Source organism: Oryctolagus cuniculus, chromosome 13 (genome assembly GCF_051225735.1).
Source record: "Oryctolagus cuniculus isolate XC-2025 breed Fujian yellow rabbit chromosome 13, ASM5122573v1, whole genome shotgun sequence".
Lineage (NCBI taxonomy): Eukaryota > Metazoa > Chordata > Mammalia > Lagomorpha > Leporidae > Oryctolagus > Oryctolagus cuniculus.
In genome coordinates, this window is record NC_142879.1 from 44,621,252 (window position 1) to 44,644,294 (window position 23,043).

General features: G+C 45.7%; 1 protein-coding gene across 12 annotated transcripts in view; it reads left to right on the forward strand.

The window, feature by feature from the left end:
- The window catches only part of CACNB2 (calcium voltage-gated channel auxiliary subunit beta 2), a 402,637-nt gene that overhangs the window by 293,375 nt on the left and 86,219 nt on the right, over positions 1–23,043 (forward strand).

A 23,043-nucleotide genomic window follows, 5' to 3' on the forward strand; every position in this document is an offset into this window, starting at 1 on the left:
ATTTGAGCCATGGTCACCTGCAGAGTCTCCATTAGTAGGAAGATGAAGTCAGGAGCTGGATGCACTTGTTTTGTGTGTGTGTGTATGTGTGTGTGTGTGTGTGTGTGTGTGTGTGTGTGTTTTGTTGGTTTTTTGTTTTTTGTGGGTTTTTTTTTTTTTTTTTTTTTTTTTTTACAGGCAGAGTTAGACGGTGAGAGGCAGGGAGAAAGGTCTTCCTTTCCATAGGTTCACTCCCCAAATGGTCACTACGGCCGGCGTGCTGGGCCGATCTGAAGCCAGGAGCCAGGTGCTTCCTCCTGATCTCCCATGTGGGTGCAGGGCCCAAGCACTTGGGCCATCCTCCACTGCACTCCCTGGCCACAGCAGAGAGCTGGCCTGGAAGAGAAGCAACCGGGACAGAACCCAGCACCCCGACCGGGACTAGAACCCGGGGTGCCGGCACCGCAGGCAGAGGGTTAGCCTAGTGAGCTGTGGCCGGCCGATGCACTTGTTTTTAAAGGGTATTCCAGAAATCTCTAGAAGTACCCTGAAACCCTTTAAGAGGATTCCACAAGGCCAAAACTATTTTCATAACAATACGAAGATATTATTTGTCTATCTATATTCATTATGATCACACAAGCAACATTACCTGGATGACTATCAGTCTGATGGCTAAGAGAATGTGTGCTTGAATATTCTTGTATTTAAATTTTTATGTTTTAAATTATAATGCAATAAATATCAGGAGATATAGCCTATTTAAACAGAAGCTCTCTGGGATGTTCATTTTAAGAATTTAAAGTGGTCATGAGACCCTGAAGTGGGAGAAATGCTTTTCTAGGTTGGGTCGTAGGAATCGGCCACCTCGTACTGCAGGTAGCTGCAATTGTCAGTGGTGATTTTCAGTGACTTCTTGCCTGCAAACTGGGTAACTGGCAGCTCTCCCTGAGTTTAATTTTTAGTCACTTCAGTTTTTGCAAATCTCTAATTCCCTGTATGAAATCACTTCCTTCTGGAACTATTTCAGGTGGTTTTGGTTTTATTGACTGAGCCATAAATACAGTTGAATTGAAGCTCAGTACAGGTACTATGAATTTATGTTAAATAAATCTTTATAATCAGATCAAGGGGAAATCTTTTATTCCTACTCCAAATTAGAACCTACCCTCAGATCATTTCGTTCAAGTTGGTGGACAAATGATCTAAAATGGTATAAAATAAGCCACGTGCATTTCAAGGAAGGCTCAACATAAACAGAAAGGCTTCATGATCAACTCTACTACAGTTCTTATGAAAACGGATATGAGTACTGTATACAACCTGCTTTAACACAACAGTTGTGTTCCAAGAAGCTTGGAGCAATTAAGTAAAATAGACTAAAGGCAACACTTTTCATTAGAATAAAATGCTTGCCATAACTCATTTATAGCTATAGGTATTTATATACTTGTTAAAGTTTTTTTTTTTTCCAAAAGAAATATAGTAATGAATCCTAAACATCACTCACAGACCCATCAGCTCATTATATCCAGTGTGTATACTGTCTTTGCTGGTGCCAATTTGCTTTACTTTAGCAGTGCAATTATCATCAGCTTATAGAAATTCTTACATGTCGTTACCGCTCCGGTAAACCTGGACCACTCAAACAAGCTGCTTGGCTTCAGGCAGCCACAGCACAGTAAACAAGAGGGCAGGATGCAGAATGTGATGCTGAATCCCTCCCAGAGCTTCTGCTGAAAGCAAAGTTGGAGAAATGGTGGGCTATCAAATAACCTCACTTCACAAAATGAGAAATAGCTGTCTGTGGTCACTGGTCCAGTGAACTTCCTAAACAAATCCTACTCTTAGGAGCAGGCTGGTCCCCTGGGTGAAACACCCTGTTGCGGTGATCTTGCTGTATCTGCAGCACTGGCACACGGCCTTGTACCTGATAGGTTCTCAAAAATATGTTTGTGTTTTAGATATGTGAATATATTGTCTAGTGTGTAATAGTATTATCTTAGTTACTATATATTAAGGTAAAACAATTAAAAAAATCAACACATTATGAAGTCCAAAGGGAACAGATGCTTGGGTAATAATAAAATGAGGATGAGGGGCCTGAGCTGTGGTGTAGTGAGCTAAGCCTCCGCCTGCAGCACCGGCATCCCATATGGCTGCTGGTTTGTGTCCAGGCTGCTGCTCTTCTGATCCAGCTCTGTGCTATGGCCTGGGAAAACAGTAGAAGATGGCCCAAGTGCCTGGGCCCCTGCACCCACGTGGGAGACCCAGAAGAAGCTCCTAGCTCCTGGCTCCTGGCTTCACATCGCCTCAGCTCCATCCTGACCCAGCCCAGCTGTTGCGGCCATTTGGGGAGTGAACCAGCTGATGGAAGATTCTCTGTCTCTCCCTCTCTCTCTCTGTAACTCTCTCTCTCAAATAAATGAATAAAATCTTTTAAAAAGGGAGGGGGGATGACATTGATCATCTTTTTGTTGTTAACATTTATTTATTTATTTAAGATTTATTTATTTATTTATTTAAGAAGAGCAGAGTATAGGGAGAGAGGGAGAGGGAAAGAGAGAGAGAGAATGATAATTAATATGACTCAGTCTTCCATCTGCTGCTTCACTCCCCAAATGGCCAGGCTAAAGCCAGAAGCCCAGAACTCTATCCAGATTTCCCATGTGAATGTAGGGACCCAAACAGTCAAGCCATCTTTGACTGCTTTCCCAGGAGTATTAGCAGGGAGTTAGGTTGGAAGCAAAGCAACTAGGACTTGAACTGGTGCTCATATGGGATCCCAGCATTACAGATGGTGGCTTAACCTGCTGCACGACAATGCCAGCCCCTGTCATCTATTTTTTTATCTCAGAAGTACTAAAATTTTATTTTGGCTGTATTCTCTGTTGCTTTAAAAATTCAAAGCCAATGAATTTCCTAGAGATTTTTGAAATGTCTTTAAAAATTTACATATTTTTATCATTGTATTGATATGTGAGATAGGCATCAGAATATAATTTATTTTTTAAATAATTTACTTATTTTTAGAGGTTTTGTTTTTAAATATTTGTTTATTTGAAAAACAGAGTCACAGAGAGGCAGAGGCACAGAGAGAAGTCTGTCTTCCATCTGCTGGTTCACTCCCCAGATGGCCACAACGGGCAGAGCTAGGCTGATCTGAAGCCAGGAGCCTGGTGCTTCTTCCGGTCTCCCACGTGGGTGCAGGGGCCCAAGGATTTGGGTAGTCTTTTACTGCTTTCCCAGGCTATAGCAGAGAGTTGGATCAGAAGTGGAGCAGCCAGGACTTGAACCAGCACCCATATGGGATGCCAGCACTGCGGGCCAGGGCTTTAAGCTGCAATGCTGCAGTGCTGGGCCCTAAATGTTTATTGTCCATCTACTTGAAAGGCAAAGAGAGGGAGGAAGGAAGGGAGGGAGGGAGGGTGAGAGAGAGAGAGAGAGAACGTGTATACATTTCCAACAATTGGGAGCCAGGAACTCCATCTGGATTCCACATGGGTGGCAGGGGCCCAAGCACTTGAGTGATCATCTCCTGCCTCCCAGGATGGATTAGCAGGGAGCTGCATTGGAAGCAGAGTAAGGTCTGAAACCCTCAGTCTGACATGGGGTGTGGATGCCCTAAGTGAACCGCAGTGCCTACCATTTGGTTTTCAGTAATGCAACTACCTGTGAGACCATTACACATTCAAGATACTGAAACATCGAGGAGTCAAGAGGAGCAAGAGGGAAGGATTGGGTAACAGATATGTATATTGTCATACTTAAAGTTTTAAAGCTTATTTCAAAGAAAGTGTCTGTAGTATTGTTTGAACTTTGGCTAGTTTCAGACTTGAGGAAAAATCTTAGTAACTTGACATTTTGGATTATTAAAACATTTTCTTTTTATGAGACTTAAAATTAGAGCTCCATTTCTTAAATTATTTTTTGAAAAGATAAATAATAGTCCTGTCATTGAAACATGTCCTCAGGAAGGAGATACGATGGGGTCATCAAAAAGATCTTTAGGGCTTACTCATTTCCTTTCTCTATCAGACGAGCACACACCAGTTTTGCCTCAGTTAATGTCCCTGTTTTGACTGTGTTTGGAGAACAGTATGTTACTTATATGTAAAACTTTTAATCAAATGGAAAATACTTGGTCAGCTCTTGATTTTCATATCATAGATTTTAAGAGGCAATGCGTATTTTAAGTTGACAATTTCCTATTTCATTCTTGATTTAAATCGAGTGTGTGTGTTCTATTGGAACAGGCAAAATGGGTTTTTAGGTACTCTTGAGAAATGTAGGCATCAGGAAAGCAGATTCGTTCTACCCTCAGGCAAATGTGAATGCATAGAGAAGGTGAACAGGCCAACATTTGCTGTGTGGTTGTTTAAAGTGTTGTAACATCTCAGATAAAGGAGACATCCATATATAGGTATCTGACCAGACCCCAGTATAAATAACAATAGAGACTGTTCTTAATCCATTTGGTTCACACATTAAACACAAATGTATGTGTTTCTTTTCAGGTGAATAAATAGGAATCAAGTACTGTATTTTTTTTTTTTTTTTTGACAGGCAGAGTGGACAGTGAGAGAGAGAGACAGAGAGAAAGGTCTTCCTTTGCCGTTGGTTCACCCTCCAATGGCCGCCGCGGCCAGCGCGCTGGGCCCGGCGCACCGCGCTGATCCGAAGCCAGGAGCCAGGTGCTTCTTCTGGTCTCCCATGGGGTGCAAGGCCCAAGCACTTGGGCCATCCTCCACTGCACTCCCAGGCCATAGCAGAGAGCTGGCCTGGAAGAGGGGCAACCGGGACAGAATCTGGCGCCCCGACCGGGACTAGGACCCGGTGTGCTGGCACCGCAAGGTGGAGGATTAGCCTGTTGAGCCGCGGCGCTGGCCCAAATACTGTATTTTTATGATCGTTCCCCCACTGAGTTACATATTAGAATTATATTCACAACCCTTAGTAGTTTCTTTAAGGGACAGTGTCTCAGTAACACAAGTCACAGGTAGAATACTTTGTTCTCCCCAGTCCTGTAAGACTTTGAACTGTAAAGAGTTACCTTTAGAAATTGGTCTTCAGGGGGCTGGCTCTATGGCTAAGTGGAAAAGCTGCCAGATGAGACCATGGCATCCCATATGGGCACTGTTTCATGTCCTGGCTGCTCTACTTCAGATCCAGCTCCCTGCTAAAACACCTGGGAAAGCAGCTGAAAATGGTACAAGTGTTTGGGCCCCTAAATCCATGTGGAAGACCTGTATGAAGCTCCTGGCTCCTGATTTTGGCCTGGCACAGCCCCAGCCGTTGCAGGCATCTGGAGACTGAACCAGTGGATGGACAACCAACCGCTGAGTCTCTCCTTCGCTCTCTGTAACTCTTTCAAATAAATAAATCTTTATGTTTAAAAAAAAAAAAAAGGAATTAGCCTGTAATCCTCTCCAAAATCCTTATGTGTAGCTTAAAGAAGATAAAAATAAATTGTCATCATCAGTCTCCCTCCTTCCTCTTCTACTTCCCTCCCCTATACATACCTTGGAAGTGTAGAATGTGTGCATTCTATGTGCCTATGAAGTCTCAAGGTTTGTGTGCTTAGACTTAGGCCTCATTATTTTAGAATTGCCTTGGTATCTGTTGACATCAAACCAATCCTACTTTGAAAACAGTTTGCTCTGCCCTATCATTTTGAGCATTGTGACTCTTTTTGAACATCTGATTGATTTAGAAGGAACACAGACGCTTATTAAAACTGACTTTTCTGCCAATATATTTGGATTAAGCTATAAAGAGTAAAAAGCTGATTTAATTATTTTAAGTTTGATTTTCAGATTTTAATTACTTAAGTTTCAAAACTATTAGCTGGTTAATGATGAAATAATAGAGGATTACAGGAATGAAGGGTGCATGTGTATCCACTGTGATGGATTTTTGAACTCTTCTTATTAGTGTAGTACTAACATAGTAATTTCTTCCCTCTCCAAACTAAATTGATCAAGCCTCGGGTTTTGAAACGGTTAACGCAGTGGTACTTGTTGATTCAAGGGGATAGTTCTGAGTGGCATCTCCAGTCACCACTTGGGCACCCCTAGGCTGTTTGTTCTGATCCTTGGGCTCTGAGGAACTGGGTTGGCCAGTCACTGACTCAGTACCCCTGGCTTTAGTAATGACACAGCCGATGCTCCAGGTCATCAGTTGGCAGTCACGGCCCCATGGCTTGGAAATGGTAGCTGCAGCTACAGAGTCCCACACCACCTGTTCCGCTTGTTGCTGCTCTGTGCTGCCGGTGGTGATGCCGGCCAGCTGTCCATCTGCTCTCATGCGCCCATCCCTCTAGAAAGGCCATTTCTCCTCCTCTTGGGTAGAAGCCTGTGTCCTCTTCCCACAGCTCTGGGCAGAACGAGAGTGTGCCTTGTTCAAACAGCAGTGTTTCATCCCAGTTCCATTCTCTGGGCTTAAAGAGTATGTGATCACCTTTTTCCTCTTGAGACTTTTTCTAAAACATCCCTGCATCCTCATGTGACATATTTTTATGTCTCCTCACCTGCTTTCCTCCTGTCTGAATGTGCTATAAGTAAAGCTCTTACAAAGTAGAACACACATCAGATAAGATGCTTGATTGTGATTTGGCCAAGCACTGCATAGGAAGTGTAGACTTAGGAAGGCACATGGATGGATTGTAATGTTAAGGTTGTTAGTGAGGGAAGATTTTTGTCTACCCTCTTCTGTTGAGTGACTGGAGGCCTGGGGATTAAACTAACAAGATAGATTAATAAGAGAAAAGGCATACAATTTTATTAACTTATGTACACATGGGTTCACAGAAATAAAATTCAAGGAGGTAGAGGGTTGGGGTCTTAACTCTCTTTGCCCACTGTGGGCCAGCACTACCCCAGCCACCAGGTGTGCAATAAACAAGACACAGACCCCATCCTCAGGAGGCTTGGGATTTAGTTGGGGGCAGTACACACACACACACACACACACACACACACACACATACAAGGTGATGCAGCAGTAAGGGCTAAAAATAAATCTGAGTGCTTTCCTGCTGCTGTAACAAAATACCTTAGTCTGAGTATTTGTACACAACAGAAATGGATTGCTCACAGTTCTGGAGCCTGGAAAGCCCGAAATCAAGACAGTGAGAGATCGTCTGGGAAATTACCACCTCTGTGTCACAGGTGGTACCTTGTGCTACCTCCTTACATGGCATGGGAGGCTGATGAGCTAGAGAGTGATCAGGAATGGCTTCTTTACAGGGGTGACTTGAGCAGATCTGAATGGCATGAGAGTGTGTGGATGTGGGTACTGGGAAGACAGTACCACAGCGGGAGGAACTATAAAGGCAAAGATTCTGCAACACAGGCTAGGAGCAGCACCCGGGACTTGGGTGTCACAGCTCAGGAAAGGGGGCGTGGGAGGGAACAAGTGTGGATACAGCAAGTAGATCCAACAGGTAGTCCTGAATTACTTCAGTCCTCAATCCAGTGTAATAACCATCCAAAAAGGGAATAAGGCTTGTTTGATGAGATTTGTTTTCCATCAATATTTGCTGGCTCCTGGTGACTCTGCTATTTTTTTTTTAATATAAGGCCAATTTTTAAAAAAGATTTATTTTTTATTTGAAAGACATGTTTACAGAGAGAAGTAGTGAGACAGAAAAAGAGAGATCTTCCATGCGCTGGTTCACTCACCAAATGTCCACAATGGCCAGGCTGGGCCAGCTGAAGCCAGGAGGCCAGAGGTGCTTCTGGAGTTGCCACATAGGTTCAGGAGCCCAAGCACCTGGGCCATCTTTGCTTTTCCAAGGCTATTAGCCAGGAGCTGGATTGGAGGTAGAGCAGCTGGGACTTGAACTGGTGCCATGTGGGATGCCTGTGTTATAGGCTACACAACACTGGCCCCTTTTTTAATTATTGCAAAATTTCTTTTTTTGTTCGCCAGCGTTGAGATATAATTGGCAGATGAAGACTGTGTATGTTTATAATGGACATGATGCTTTAACATACCTGTACATTGTATGTATGTATAATCAAGCTAATATTTCTGTTTTTATTTTTCTAAGTACTTTGAAGCTGTTCTCATCATTCCTTCTACCATTTACTGAGATTGGAAAGCCAGTCTTGTGAATGAGGTGGATATAAACAGACAAGATGAGGTAGCAAAAGTTACATCCCTGGTTTGAAACTAGCTCTGCCTCTTGGCTCGTGTACAGTAATGTGACACTCAGTTTTCTGGTTCATACAGTAATCTCACATAACGCGTCTTTGAGAAATAAGTGTAATGGAGGCTCTTAAAGAGCTTCTGGACCCAACAGATCTCAGTTCTTTTCCTTGTCTTTTTTTACTTTAGCTTGCATTTTACTAATGATAAACTGTTGAAGGCTATAGGATATTTGTTGGTGTTTATATTCCCAACATGGTGCCTGAGCCCGTAACAATGAGTGGACTTAGAGTGAATCCAGGATTCTGCACAATTACTGGCCAGTTAACAGACATCCTTGTGTCCCAACACAAGGAAGAAGTCATCTCTGGGTGATCAGTGCAGTCGGTGACTATGGGCTCCTTGTCAGGTTGCCTAGGTGAGCACTAAGGCTTCCCACAGGCAGGGGAGTTGTTGCAGGGCCAGCAGGAGCCCCAGGGGAGGGGTAGCACATTGTGCCTCTCAGCTGCTGCTGCTGCTGGGGTTCTGTTCCTTGGGGGCAGCTTAACAGGAAGATGTGACCCAAGTCACGAGGTCATCTTAAAGGGTGTTGGTAGTGTTCGCCAGAGAGGATCTCCCTAGACTCCCAGGACCATTGAGTATGGTACTAGAAAACATGGCTCTGCTCCCCCTCTGCGCGCAGACAGCCGACCAGACGATTCAGCTCCTGTCTGCACTTCATGAAACCAGATCCTAGAAAACAGCTCCTTCCCGTCCCTCCCACTCCCAGCCCGTCCCATCTGCCGTGATCTCAGTGCTTGCACCCCTCCCCCACACTCCCTCTCTGACTTTCTGTGTTGACATCTTAGCCGCTGACTGTGGTACCTGGGGCTCAGAGCCTTTGGGGAGGGGTGAGATCATGAGGGTAGAGCCCTCATGGATGGGATCAGTGCCCTCGTAAAAGAGGCCCCACAGAGCTCCCCCGTGCGGAGAATAGGCAAATACGTGGGCACAGAAACATCATGGGAAGATGCTGAGAGAAGAGAGTCATTGGCAGACTGGGAAGAGGACCTTCAACAGGCTCCCGATCTGCCGGCACCCTGTTCCCCAGCTTCCCAGCCTCCACACCTGTAAGGATACACGTCTGTTGTTTATAAGCCACCCATCGTATGGCATTTTGTTACAGCAGCCTGAACAGACTCAGGTAGCATCCTTTCACTGTGGAGCTCCTCACACCTACCCATGTGACGTGCAGAGAGCAGAGGAGGAGCAGCCCCCGCGCTCTGGGGCCAGGGTGTGCAGATGGAGGGGGCCTGCTGAAACAGCCCTCCTGTGAAAGCATGCCTGATTTTGTAAAACCCACACAAAATTTAACCTTCTCCACCAAAGCACTATTTAACAGAAAAATATTTTAGATTGCTTAGCGGCTCAGTTACTTAACATTCTGCTCACAGATCTTTCGGCAAAGTGGACCCGGCTGGAGGATGACTCATATTTCTCTCTCACAAGCTTCAGGCCCCCAGAGCCATGGTATTGGCTGGATCATGGCCTCCCGAAATCCACGTGTTGGATTCCTAGCCTCAGAATCTGGCAGTGTGTGGAGATGGGGCCTCCAAGGCGGTAATATAGTTAAAGTAGTGTCAGGGAGGGGTGGTAATCCAGTGTGGCTGGTGTCCTTCTGAAAGAAGAGATCAGGACACAGGGAGCAGCTGTGTGCACACCCGGGCCAATCATGGGTGGCCACGGGCTGGCTGTGTGCAAGCCTAGGGGAGAGGCGTCAGAAGAAACCAAACCTGCTACATCTTGACCTGGGACCCGTAGCCTTCCAGTCCCTGTTGTTTAAGCCACCCAGTGTGTGCTCCATGGTTTGGCTGTCTTAGTTTGCTGGGCTGCCCTCACAGAAGGCCACAGACTGGTGGCATACACAACAGGAATTTATGGTCCCACAGTTCGGGAGGCTGGAAACCTCCAGACTCAAGCTCCCAGTGGACTTGGTTCCTGCCGGGCACCATGAGGGACGGATCTGCTCCAGGCCTCCCTGGCTTGCAGATGGCCACCGTTTCCCGTCGTCTTCCCCTCAGTGTGTCTCTGCACCCACACTTCCTCCTTAAAGACCTCACTTTAACTTGATTGCCTCTCTACAGGCCCAGTCCCCAAATCAGGTCACATTCTGAGGCCCTGTGAGCTAGGACTTCAGCATAGGAATTATGAGGGACACAATTCAACCGTAAGAGGCAGACACCTTCTCAGAGGATTGTGACTGTGGTTTTGCATAATTTTTCCTCCATTTATGTAGAAGCCGTACTTTCAGTGAGAAAGTGAAGTGAAAAGAGAAGAGGCTAGAATGCTGGCACAGCGGGTTGAGTAGCTGCTTGCAACACTGGCATCCTGCATCAGTGCCAGTTCCTGTCCTGGCTGCTCCACTTCCCAGCCAGCTGCCTGCCAATGCACCTAGGGAGGCAACAGAAGATGGCCCAAGTACTTAGGCCCCTGCTACCCACTGGGGAGACCTGGATGGAGTTCCTGGCTCCTGGCTTTGGCCTGGCCCAGCCTGACCCTTGGCAGCCATTTGGGGAATGAACCAGTGGATGGAAATATGTCTCTGTTTCTGTCTCTCTGCCTTTCTCCCTGTCTCCCTCCCTCCATTTCTCCACCACACAACTCTGCCTTTCAAATAAATCTTGAGAGAGAGAGAGAGAGAAACCTGGGTTAAGATCTGGATTTTACCACTGATTTTAACTGTTGTGCCCTTCAGCAAGTTACTGAATTGATTGAATTTCCTGTGTATTTAACAGATTTTAAAATTTTTAAAATTTTATGTATTTTTAAAAGATGGATTTATTTATTTTAAAGGCAAAGTTACAGAGAGGCAGAGGCAGAAAGAGAGAGGGCTTCCATCTGCTGGTTCACTCCCAAGATGGCCGCAGTGGCCACAATGGCCACAAGTGGACTGATCTGAAGTCAAGAGCCGGGAGCTTCTTCCAGGTCTCCTATGTGGGTGCAGGGGCCCAAGGCCTTGAGCCATCTTCTACTGCTTTCCCAGGCCATAGCAGAGAGCTGGATTCGAAGTGGAGCATCTGGGACTTGAACTGGCACCCATATGGGATGCCGCACTGCAGGCAGTGGCTTTACCTGCTACACCACAGTCCTGGCTGTATTTAACAAATCTTTTTACAAAGAGCTTACCATTGCCCAGCATTGTTGTAAGTACTTTACAGGTATTACCTCATTTACTACTTGTAACAACTGTAAGAAATAAATACAGTTAGTGTCTCTAATTTGCTAAATGAAGAACTTTTAAGTACTTTGCTCAACTTAATAAATAAATACGTAAGTAGATTTGAGCTCACGTGTTTAGTCTCACAGTTCCCTTGATCCACTCTACTATGTTACTATAGATTTCTATAATTTGTAAATTAATAACCAGCAAAGATTATTGTGAGAATCAAGTAAGTGGCAGCTTCCTCCTCCCTCTCAGTTTTATAAAGAGAAGATAAAGTGGTTACACTGGCTGAAGTACCAGTGAACGTGGTCTGTAGAGCTATACATCGAAGAAGCCAAGAGTAAGCTGTGAGGGATTGAGAAGCAAAAACTGAGAAAGACAGCAGACACTTGTAGGCTTTGTCTAACAGGCTGCTCTGTTTGTTTCTTTCTTTTAAAGATTTATTTACTTATTTGAAAGGCAGAATTACAGAGAGGCAGAGAGAGAAAGGTCTTGCATCCACTGGTTCACTCCCTAGATGGCCACAACAGCCGGAGCTGCACCTATCCAAAGCCAGGAGCCAGGAGCTTCTTCTGGGTCTCCATGGGGGTGCAGGGGCCCAAGGACTTGGGCCATCTTCTGCTGCTTTCCCAGGCCATAGCATAGAGCTGGATCAGAAGAGGAGCAGCTGGGACTTGAACCAGCGCCCATATGGGATGCTGGCACTGCAAGTGGTGGTTTAACCTACTACGCCACAGTGCCAGCTCCATTTGTTCAGTTTCAGTGGCTTTACCCTCTATTTTCTGGAAAGATTAAAAATTGTGTTAAACCTGTAATTCCATGTTTTTGGTTTTACCTAAGTATCTATCATTCATTTATTATATAATATTGATGTTCTTACAGTTTTTTCTTACCAGTAGTGTCTAACATAGCGAGGATGGAAATAGTTATCATTTGTATGTTTTACTTTTGCCTATGATATTTTTGGTGATCATTAATGCATTAACATTTTTCTGTTACTTTTAAGTTCAATATTTAGTTTTATTGGGCATGTAAACCCATCTGATTCCTTTTGGGAGCAGGAGAGGAAGTTGTATAGCAGCTGGCACCCTGGGAACTGGTACAAATTACTATGTCTGATGCTTTATCTTGAACTGTGGTGTTTATAGCTACCAACAAAGCATCAATTTAACAAAATTACAGCACTTAGTATTAGAAGAGGCTTGTACTTTAAGGAAGAACATGGAGAATTTTCTTTTCCGTTGCACATGTAATGGCCACATTTTGGTAATGGAGTTCCCAGTGTTGTCGGTTCTGAACTGAAGAGTGTGAGTTTCCTGTCCCACATGCAGATCAACACGATGCAATCCTTACCCCTTATCCAGGTTGTGTGTAGAACTCTGAGTGAGACACTGCCTTAGGTATAGCCATGAAGGTGCCTACGAATGAGGGACTCTTTTAGTCCTCCTCCTGATTCATTCTGAAGGCAGAAGGCCCAATGTCACAAGTGCAGCCAGCTTAGTGCTCTAAGACTTCAACAGGTTAGGTGACCCTCTAGGACTGGAGCGTTAGGAATCTCCGAGAAAGTGGTGAGATTGTAGCTGAGCTCTGGGGAGGAGAAAAGACTTGAGGGACTTGTGATGCGGGAAGAGGACTTTCCATGAAAAAGCAAAGAAACAGCAAGAGCCAGAGCGTGTGGGTCTCCTGTGTGGGTGGCAGAGGACCCAGCACTTGATCCATCATCTGCTCCTCCCAGGATGTGTTAGCAAGAAGCTGGGTTGGGGTCCAGTGCCGTGGCTCACTAGGCTAATCCTCCGCCTTGTGGCGCCGGCACACCGGGTTCTAGTCCCGGTCGGGGCGCCGGATTCTGTCCCGGTTGCCCCTCTTCCAGGCCAGCTCTCTGCTGTGGCCAGGGAGGGCAGTGGAGGATGGCCCAAGTCCTTGGGCCCTGCACCCCATGGGAGACCAGAAGTACCTGGCTCCTGCCATCGGATCAGCGCGGTGTGCCGGCCGCAGCACGCCGGCCACGGCGGCCATTGGAGGGTGAACCAACGGCAAAGGAAGACCTTTCTCTTTCTCTCTCTCTCTCACTGTCCACTCTGCCTGTCAAAAAAAAAAAAAAAAAGCTGGGTTGGAAGCAAAGTATCCAGGGCTCAAACCAGCACTCCAATAGAGGATGCAGTTATCCTAAGTGGTAACTTAACCAACTGCACCACACATCCACCCCAAGTGAAGGTTTTGAATCTGGGTGTGAAATTACCATCTAGTCTCAAACTAACAAGGCTAGATGAACAGCTCAGGAGCACTGAATTTGTGACATAATGTGTTGCCGTACTTGGGCAAGATGACCATGGGACTGGAAACAAGAACGCTGCAAGGAGTGATCAACCAGATGGGGCAGATAACTGGTTGTAAAAGAGGAGATGGATGATAAAGGTAGCACTTCTTAATGTGTGTTGTAGATTTTCCTAGAGTCATCACTTGGGGTTACAGAAGACACTGAGACTTGGTCAAATTACTTTGCAGTTACGTGAATTGTTTGTTCTGGATAGAATTTTTCAGAATCTTTCATATACTGATCGGCTCCAAGAAGATGGGGTTGTCTGATTTCCCAAGCTTATTTGTCTACAGGATCCGCCTTAAAAAATATATACTTTTAAAAGATCTAGGAGTTGCTGGAACACTAACTTGGGACGTTTGGAGAATGATAGTATAATTGATCAAAACTGGGAAACTGAGGGTAGGCATTTTCCCCAGCTGTGAAGTTGCTGGCTGGTATGCCTGCCTTCCATGTTGTATACCTGAGTTTGATCCCTTTTGCCACCTGCTGATTCTAGCTTCCTAGAAGGCAGTGATGATGGCTCAAGTGATGATGGAACCCTGCCACCTGCATGGGAGACCTGGATTGAGTTCCTAGCTGCCATCTTGGCCTCTGAGCTGTTGTGAGCATTTGAGGAATGCACTAACAGATGAGAATACCCCCCACCCCCAACCCCAACCCCCTACCCCTGCTTTCCCTTCTCAGCCCCCCCTCTCAAATTAACAACAATGTCTACAAACCTGAGAAATTGAAGTTAGAGTTTGGTTTAGACTAAAGATGATAAGTGGATTTGGAGACGTGTTAAATTTTGAGGTACCATCGACCAGCAAGAAGGTTGCATGTCACCACAGCTGAGATGAGCGGTTTGGCCAGGAATAGGAATCTGGAGTTACTGAGTAGAGGTGACGTGGAGTCTGTAAAGGTGAAATCAGTAGGCAATACAGAACATGAATGGGGGAATGAGAGAAGGTTGGCAAACGTGGAAGAAGAAAGAAAACTGGCGGAGGAGGCTGAGAAAGGATGGTGAGAAAGAAGGGAGATGGGGCTGTGGCTCCTTCAGGGCTGCAGGCTGGGACTCTGCGAGCTCAGGAAGTGTCCTGCCCCGTCGGACACTGCAGGGAGACATCGGGGTGGGGGGCTCTGGAGTTTGGAAAATAAGAGGTCGTTGAGGCTGTGGAGAGAACTCCTTATACAATGCAGTGAGCTGGAAGCCCTGTTTAAGGAACTTTGGAATGATTTTGAAAGAAAACATGGACAGAAAGTATATTATGTCCCTTGAATAGGGAACAATGGTGAGGAAGTAGGACATTTAATAGAATTTTATAAAAGAGGCAGAATTCAGATTTTTCTATTGTTTCTGAATGGCGGGAGAGACCTGACTATTAATTTAGAAGTAGAAGAAAAGCTGTCGAGATCGTGGGATGGGTGATGAAGAGCAGATACTTTGTTTACTGCTAAACACACTAGAATCCCCGAAGTTTTCACTGTGGATACTGAAATTCTGACAGTGACGATGGCAGGCAAGGCAGAGACTGAGCCCAATCCTGGGAACATCCAGGACAGAGGTACAAGGGGAAGAACGGGCCTTGCATGAGCCAGGCCAAGGTCCTGAAGCGTGTCTTGTGATCTGGAAGTGTGTTAGCGACAGCGAGGCAGCCATACCAAACTCCTTTGGGGCCTTTCTCCCCTGGAGAAGTCAGGAGGGACTTGCAGTGGTGAGGCTGCGCCCCTCTTTGAGCTGAGGCAGTCAGAGGGGGCCTGGTAAGAACCACAACACCTATAGGGGAATCTTCAAAAAGTTCACAGAAAATGCTTATTTTCATGAAATTATGCATGGATTTCAAATTTATTGCACCAAAAATAAGCTTAGCCTTACTTGCCTTTTCCACAAAGTTTTTAAAGTTCCCACATAATGTGGCACTTTGGGTGAACTTGCACCCTTCATCCTTGCAAAGACCCTTTGTCCACACTGTTGCCCCATTTGACAGATAGGAAGGAGTGACAGGTACCTCGCTAAGTCCCACGTCAAGGTAGCAAGGAGGCCAGGGTCTGGATCGGAGCAGCCTGAGCCTATTTGGCACATTTGACCCCATTCTGCCTTTGACAGCTCTCTTGACGTCTCTTCTCCCAGAGCCAGTGGCAGCTGAGGGGCTGGGCTGTGCATTCCGGTTCTTCCCAGCGCTGCTGTTGCCTTAGACCTGGAGGGCATGGGCCAGGTACAGTACAGACAGGAAACCTCAGCAGGGTCACATGCTGGTGTAGGGTTCAGAACAAGAGGCAGCCTGAGGCAGACCCAGAGCCCACGACAGACCCTCCTTATCAGAATGGACAACACTGGGTAGGCAGCATAGCCAGACAGAACTCTTCACAGGCCTCAGAGTGGTACCAGTTTTATTATTGAACCAGTGTTGCTGTTTCCTCTGTAGATTCCTTGGGTTTGTATAGTTCTCAGATTAGGAAGTCCTTAAGGCCCAAAACTGTACCAGTAGTGCCCAGTGAACGTACAATTCCAACAATCTTTAAACGCATGAATGGATTATAAAATGCCTATGTAGGTTATTTCCCTTCACATCTGCCTTTAAAAACAATTAAAAGTGCACTGTAACCAAGTCACAAGGCTTGAACTGAGGAAAATACTACCACCCCATTTCCCTCCACACACATTCAAAAAGGCAAAAGCCCCTTTAAACACACTTTGCCCATTTCCTTGCTAGGTATCTTGTGTGTGTTTTATTTCATATGCAGCTGAAAACCATGCTCTCAGTAATTACTGAGAAGAAGTAGGAAAGAGTGTGGTGCAGGTGTTGAAATGATGAGATGAGGTGGGTCTCACTGGGTTGCAGCTGAAGATCGAGAGGATGTGGTGGTAAGGAAACCCCAGGAGTGGGTGCTCCTTCAGAAAGGCTCTTCAGAAAGCACACCTAGCAATGGCAAGGAAGAAGTAGCAGCGAATGACCCTCACCTGCTGTGTACTATTTTTGATAAAGAACCGCTTTTGACATTGTATCATGTTACTTGCAAACTTTTTCTGTCAATATCATAGTATGTAATTGGGAGGATCCCTGACAAACTTTGTCATCTTATTTATTTGTGTGACAAAAGCTGCTCAAGTCACAATGAGATGACTTCCATCGTGGATCAGATTTGGGTTAGGAGGGATCGGTGCAGGACTGGGATTTGAAGGATGAACAGGACATGGAAACACTGGACCATTTCCTGTGTGGTTCCTGCACTTCTCAGACCACTTGATGGGAGAAAGGCAGCAGTTTATTTGTTAAACGCCTAGATGCCATTTTAAGAAGAGGGTTAGCATCATTATCCTCACTTCTCGGCCTGTTGGCTAAGATCAAGTATACAATCATTGTATTGGACCAGAAGCTCCCATCTGCAGCCAGCTTTGCTTCCGACGTTGTCTGTGTACAGTGTGGTCATGGATGTTGTATATCAGGAAGATGCATCACATCTATCATATCGATTTAGCACCATTCTAAACTAGATTGTTACAAGATTTGTTCAATATGAAGCTTTCATGATTGAGTTTGTGCTATGAAACTCAGCGGCTTTAGAACTGTGTTCTTCCAGTAAGCACATATTTCTCCTATAGAAAACGTATAGAACAATTTCGGTTACTCCTGCCCCGTTGAGAGACTGCTCACAGGTGAAGACTTCTTGCCCCACACGTCCCTGTATCCCCATGGTCTCCTTTGTCACAGGACGTATTTGCTCTTCACTGTCACTGATCAGCACAACAGATAGAGATACACAAGCAGTACCTGCATTTGCAGTGCATTTAATTATGAAGGCATGTGTATGTTGAACAGATGTCTGCATCCCATTTCTTAGTCTATGTCTAGACAGAGCTCAATATTTTATGCTGTCATATATTCATGATAATCTGTTATGGTTTTCAGTGCAGCTTTTTAGCAGCTATAAAATTCAGGTCACCAAGGGTGAAATGTGTGTGTGTGTGTGTGTGTGTGTGTGTGTGTATACGGCTGTGTTCTCCTCCCACACTCATACACCTTTCTTTTCCTGGTATCCTAATTGTATCTCCTGTAAAAGTTCATTTTTATCTTGCTGATTTTTTCCAACACTGATAAATGAATGTCTTTTCAGAATAAATGTCATAATAAAAATAAGCAGAACCATAGCAGCACAGTTAAAAAGAGAGAAAGGAGCCAGTCAGCACGGTCACACTGAAACACTGCCTCCCAGTGATGTTGCAAAGGTGGGAAGCATCAAGGTTGGCACTCCTTACCTAGAGTGATTTCTGTATATCTGTGCATTAGAACAGGTTCGCCACCCACAGGCAGCATCCTGGCTGCCTTGGCAGAGTCTAGTCGTTCCTTAACGAGTACACCTGCTGAAATCTTAACAGAGTGTATGTTGGTGCAGACAGTGTGTGGACTGTCCTTCCCCACAGCCTGCTTCAGTGAGGGGGCCGTGACCAGGCGGAGTCAGGGAGAAAACCAAGGTGGAATCTCGTGTCAACAAGTGTCATCAATATCTCTTGGGGTCCCCTCGGTCCCTCCCCTCAGCTCGAGCTGTTTGTACCGATGTACTTTTCTCCATTTCTGCTGCTGCCATGCTAGACCTGGCCATTCCTGTCTCACCTGAACTGTTAATACTGGATCAGCCTTGCAGTCTGTCTCCTACCTTCTCTTCCCATGACAGCCTGAGAGGTCTTCTTAACACAGGGATTGGATCCTATTTCCATCATGCCTAGAAATCTACCATAACATTCCCAGGCTCTTAAATAAATCAGAACTCCTGCCATTTCCTGACAAGCCCCAGTGCCTCCTCACCCTGCTTCCTCACAGCTACTCCGGTCTCCTGGCACGGCCTCCAGACCTTGCTCCCTCGGTTCTTTGTCCTTCAAGCCTGGGCTTCCTTCTCCTGGCCCTGCTGGGCTGTCTCACTCTTGTCTCCAACACCGCAGCTAGTTTTCACTGCCTCAAAGATTGCTTTTTTGTTTGTTTGTTTGTTTTTTTGACAGAGTTAGAGAGATAGAAAGGTCTTCTTTTTCCCTTGGTTCACCCCCAAGTGGCCACTACGCTGGCGCGTTGCGGCCGGTGTGCTGCGCTGATCCGCATAACTATTTTTTTATTATTATTTTTTAACAGGCAGAGTGGACAGTGAGAGAGAGAGACAGAAAGGTCTTCCTTTTGCCATTGGTTCACCCTCCAATGGCCGCCGCGGCCAGCGCGCTGCGGCCGGCGCACCACGCTGATCCGAAGCCAGGAGCCAGGTGCTTCCTCCTGGTCTCCCATGGGTTGCAGGGCCCAAGCACTTGGGCCATCCTCCACTGCCTTCCGGGCCACAGCAGCGAGCTGGACTGGAAGAGGAGCAACCAGGACAGAATCCTGCACCCCAACCAGGACTAGAACCCGGGGTGCCGGCGCCACAGGCAGAGGATTAGCCTAGTGAGCCACGGCGCCGGCCTAAAGATTGCTTCTTGACACTACTTCTCACATGACCCTGCTCACTTTCTCCCTGGAACTTTAGTGACATAGTTTATAAATTGTTTCATTTATGTGTTTACCTATTTCTTGTGTCTGTTGGTCACAGGAAAGATGGAAGTGTAGGAGACCAGTGTTCATATTTGACTTGTTTCTTACTGTAGTCCCAGGATGAGCTCACTCAGTGCCCTTCTTGTAATAGGTGTCTTATAAATGTTGAATGAAGTAGATGGTGAAGGAGGGGCTGAACTAAAATGGGTCATACAGTGTGATAGATGTTAGTGGAGAAAAGGATTCAACCTCTTAAGAACGTCCGGAGATGTTACCAGACACGAACTATGAGGAGGCATCCCATAGAATAGGATATCTTAAGATATCAAAGATCTCTAATAAATAACCACATTATGTATCACTGTGCTATCATTAATTTTTACATTAAACAGCTGCATTTTCCAACCGTTTTTATGATCCCCCTTATGGAATATTTTCTATATTTTTTAAACTTTTTTTAAGATTTTTTATTTATTTATTTGACAGAGTTACAGATATAGAGAGACAGACAGACAAAGGTCTTCCTTCTGCTGGTTCACTCCCCAAATGGCTGCAATAGCCGGCACTGCACCAATCCAAACCCAGGAGCCAGGTGCTTCTTCCTGGTCTCCCATGCAGGTGTAAGGGTCCAAGTACCTGAGCCATCCTCCACTGCCCTCCCAGGCCACAGCAGAGAGCTGGACTGGAAGAGGAGCAACCGGGACTAGAACCCAGTGCCCATATGAGATGCCGGTGCCACAGGCAGAGGATTGACCAAGTGAGCCCTTGCGTCAGGCCCCATCTAGATTTTTTTTTTTTTTAAGATTTATTTATTGGGGCCAGTGCCGTGGTGCAATCGATTAATCCTCTGCCTGTGGCGCCGGCATCCCATATGGGCACCAGTTCTAGTCCTGTCTGTTCCTATTCCAATCCAGCTCTCTGCTGTGGCCATGGAAGATGGTAGAAGATGGTGGAAGAAGGTAGTAGAAGATGGCCCAAGTGCTTGGGCCCCTGCACCCACATGGGAGACCAGGAAGAAGCTCCTGGCTCCTGGCTCTGGATCTATGCAGCTCCGGCCGTTGCAGCCATTTTGGAAGTGAACTAGCAGACGGAAGACTTTTTTCTGTCTCTCCCTCTCACTGTCTGTAACTCTGCCTCTCAAATAAATAAAATATTTTAAAAAAAGATTTATTTATTAATTTGAAAAGCTGAATTACAGAGAGAGGAAGAGTTCTTCGATCCATTGGTTCACTCCCCAAGTGGCCGTAAGAGCCAGGGCTGAAACCAGGAGCTAGGAGCTTCTTCTGGGTCTCCCACTTGGGTATCAGGAGCCTGAACACTTGGGCTATCTTCCACTGCTTCCCAGACATGTTGGCAGGGAGCTGGATCAGAAGTGGAACAGCCAGGACACACTCCAGTGCCTGTGTGGAGTGCTGGTGTCGCAGATGGGAGCTTAACCCACTAAGCCACAACACTAGACCCTAGAAAATCAGTTTTTAAATTGGCAAACACCCTCCCTGTGAAATTTTATTCCACAGACACATCTTTACTATTGTATATCTGTTTGTGTGCTATATGTGTATCTGTACTTTATACATAAAAAATCTGAGATCATTTTTCACACCATGTGATGGTCTATAACTATACCAAAATTCCTGGCACTGAGTACTTTATAAAGAAAAGAAGTCTGTTTAGCTGACAGGTCTGGAGGTTCAAGAGCATTGACTTGGTTCTGGTGAAGTCCTCATAGCGGATGGCATCATGGTGGAAGCACATGTGACAAGCAAAAAGCACATGGCAAAAAAGGAAGCCAGAGAAGCCTCAAGAAGTGGGGGACAGGCTTGCTGTTTTGTAACAATCCTCTCATGAGAGCTAATCAGGGTCCGATAAGAACTATACCAGGTCCTTCCAAGGGCAGCACCCCCGGTGACCCAGTCACCTTACATGAGACCTGGTGGCAGGGCCTCAAGTACTTGGGCCATCTTCTGCTGTTTTCCCAGGTGCATTAGCTGGAAGCTGGATAGGAAATGGAGCATCTGGGCTCGGCCCAGCACTCATATGAGATGTCAGCATTGCAGGCAGCAGCTTACTTCACTGCGCCACAGTGCCAGCCCCCATAGGGCCAAGTGTTGAAGAAAATGCTGTTGATAGACCTCAACAATACTTTCCCTTTAAATTTCAGTGGGCTATACTGTTGAGCAAAAAAGAAATGATTTTCTTCTCATTGGGGAAGAAAGAGAATATTGTTTTGTTTTAATTTAAAAAAAAAAGATCTTGATCGAAGTGATAAGTTGCCAGCAAAGTCATAATGAGAGTTCATATAATAATACCTACCAGTGTCACGGGTACTGGCCTCCGTAAAGAGCACTGAAAGATCAGAGGAGCTGTGTTTGCAGGAAAACTGTGCCAGGCGAATACACAGTAAACATCATATGGTTCAGAACATGTGGGGCTGGCTGACTCTGAGAGCATTTGATGATACACTGGAAAGGTGACTTAGTAAGAAAGTATTGCCTGCAATTTCGGTTTAGAAATGGTAATTAAACTGATAGGTACGTGACTGCTGATACAGTTGCCTGGAAGAATTACAGTTGGGAGAGCTGTGTTTGAAGGTCAATGACTGGGGCCAGCGTTGTTGGCTTTGCAGGTTAAGCTGCTGCCTGCAAGGTTTGTTTCCTGGCTGCTTCACTTCCGGAGGATGGCCCAAGTGTTTGTGCCCCCGAACCCTACATGGGAGACCGGAACGAAGCTCCTGGCTTTGACCTGGCCCAGCCCTGGCTGTTGTGGCCATCTGGGGAGTGAACCAGCAGATGGATGGTCTCTGTCTGTCTCTCCCTCCTCTGTAACTCTTTCATATAAATAAATGTTTAGTTTAAAAAAAAGTTTCATGGAAATCAGAAAAGATTTTCAGAGAGGAGTGAATATCAAGGTTATGCCTGCCGCTGCTGCTGTTGGCGGTGAGTTCTGTCTGGAACACAGGCATTCACACAGCAGCCCTTTCTTGGAAACCGAGTACGTAGGGTTGGTGTGGGAAGTGCTAGTGAGGGAGTTTTTAATCATGGAACTTAGCCCAAGGGCAAATTGTGTATCACTCAACAAGCTCCACTTGCTTATCTTTCAGGAATTTTAAGAAGGTTCGGGCACCAGGGTTTGTGAAATGGTTTAACTCTAAAGGCCCCATTTACATTCTGGCTGCTATTTGCAGCTGCAAATAGATTCTGCTTCAGTATGATAACACAAAGGGCATAACCTCCACGAATGCTGGGCTTCAACTTCTGTACTTTCAACAGAGTTGATTTTCATTAGCCAAGCAGGATGGAGCTTCACTGACGTGTAGTGAAATGAGGCATGGTCTGGCTTGCTGGGCCATGAAGGGTGACATTTAGTTCCATTAACTCTGATGTTCCTATTTATACCAACTGTAGTTTGCACAATTACACAAGAAATAAGCTATCTCCTGGTTTTATGTCCACATGCGCATGCTTTACTTTCATTCCTCTCCCACTTCACTAGCTTCCTTGTTGGTGTTTTGGACAGACCAGTGGAAATCATCGCTTTCAGAATACCTCTCCCAAGGGAAACTTCTGTGTGTATTGACGGAGCAGGGTCGGGGAGAGGAGTGGATATCCCATTGCAGAGTCACTCCTCAGATGCCCCCAACAGCCAGGGCCAAAACTGAGACTTAATCCAGGTTTCCCCAAGTAGGGACCCCGTTACTTGAGCCACTACATACTGCTTCCCAGGATCTCCGTTGACAGGAAGCTGGATTTGGGAGGCAGAGTCAAGAGTTGAACCCCGGAAATACTACGTGGGATGTGGGATTCTTTTATTTTGTTTTCTTTTTAAGATTTATTTATTTCTTTGAAAGGCAGTTAGAGAGAGGGAGAGACAGAGGGAGAGATCTTCTATCTGTTGCTTCTCTC